At 35.2% G+C, this 1,641-nt stretch overlaps 1 protein-coding gene across 3 annotated transcripts in view; it reads right to left on the minus strand.

Moving 5' to 3' along the window:
- Nucleotides 1-691, minus strand: part of mki67 (marker of proliferation Ki-67) — a 10,541-nt gene extending 9,850 nt beyond the window's left edge. For 2 of the 3 annotated variants that reach the window (XM_014008118.1, XM_014008117.1), the window contains exon 1: nt 547-688. The gene's annotated coding sequence lies outside the window, so the exon portion shown is untranslated. Of the gene's footprint in view, nt 1-546 lie in introns of all 3 variants that reach the window. The other variant, XM_014008116.1, reaches the window with a different exon arrangement.
- Between the last annotated feature and the right edge of the window lie 950 nt (nt 692-1,641).

Consider the following 1,641-nt stretch of genomic DNA (forward strand, 5'->3'; position numbering starts at 1 on the left):
GCAGAACAGGAATCTGCTGTAAAACAGCAATTATGCTGAGTCAGGCTTGATTTTTAGTAATCTTTTCCTGTTAATAAAAAAAAAAGTGTTAAACTGTCAGATCTGACAACAACTTTGGAGTACCAAAACCTTAGCTTTGATGATTTGAACACAGAAAAGCTTTACATATTTTTCAAAACAGGTCTGTGRAAAAAATACTAATATTAGAAGATTATTTTATCTAACAATGATATTGTTTGATTTATACTAACATTACTGTCATCTTAAATTTTAAAGCTGCATAATAASAAACAGGGAAATTAAGTTAAAACATGTGCCAAACATCCCACGTGCAACGTTGGCACGAAAATACGGTTTTTAAATAGACACCGAGGAGAACTGTAAAAACTACTGATACTGACTACGCTAAAAGAAAAACAGTTTTGCACGAGATAACTGCATATATGTATTTTAGTTACGACGATACACACGGTAACGTAAGTCGACGTGTTGAACTTATAACAGGATAAAAACATCACTCAGCTGGAATTATTAACGAAGACTTACCTGAACCGTCTTCAGAGACACTTCTTCTTGTCCATAAAAATATGTAACGATAAAAAAAAAAGGTTAAGACTATATCATTATCGGTAAGAGGAGCAGAAACGAGGTCCCTACCTGCCGACAACAAAGCTAGCTAACGCAAGCAGACAGCTACAGCCGTGCTTCGTTCTTTCTGAGAACTTGGCTGTTGTATCAATCCGCGAAGCGGAACACAGAAWATTCATAACAATCCTCAGTTCTACGGAAAATTGTTTACGTAATTTGAGTATKATGTTATTTATTTGTGTTTTTATTGCGCTTAGTTTTGATCATGTCGTTTCARTTTCACATGATTTTACTTCGAATGTACTACTTTGTTTACATTTTGGCGGAGCAATACTACTCCGCTTAAGAAATTGTAATTTAAAAAGGTTTGAAATTCCGCGCGAAGGGTTATGATTGGTTGACATTGTCACCGCCCTGCGAAAAGGGCGGAAGGCTTTTTGTACTTTGGAGGGGAAGGATTATTGAACTTCCTTATTAGTTTTTAAACATAGCAGAAGTGTTTTTATGCTTTTTAGTCAGTTTTACGCACCCCATTTTGCATTTTATTAATAGTCATATAATCCAGATTTTAGAAGTTTATCTGCCTTAAACATACCTGATTTGAATGAATGGGTGATTACCAGACTTGTGCAGAACTTGATGATCTGCTGAAGAGCAGTAAACTAAAACATGTAGGATAGGGGGCCCCTGAGGACCAGAATTAAACGCCAGTTTGAGACTATTATTACAGTACAAATCGTTGATTTCTATTTTTATTATAACTAATGATGTATCAGAAGTGAAACATTTACTGAGAATGTTACCTTTATGTTGACTATTTTTGTTTTGATTGAACATATTTTCATCAATTCCGTTCATCTATAAAACCAGTTCCAAAGTTGAGTTGATTTCATTTTTAGAATGATCATATTTAAGAATGCTTTATTACCAGTGATATTAGAACGTTTCAGGTCATTCATATTATTTTCTGTCTCATACGGTTTACTAGATCGGTGTTGCCCAAAGTTGGGGTCGGGACCCAAAGTGGGGTCCTCAAACGTCAAGGTGGGGTCC

The sequence above is a fragment of the Austrofundulus limnaeus genome, unplaced genomic scaffold, assembly GCF_001266775.1.
Source record: "Austrofundulus limnaeus strain Quisiro unplaced genomic scaffold, Austrofundulus_limnaeus-1.0 Scaffold48, whole genome shotgun sequence".
NCBI classification, from domain to species: Eukaryota; Metazoa; Chordata; class Actinopteri; order Cyprinodontiformes; family Rivulidae; genus Austrofundulus; species Austrofundulus limnaeus.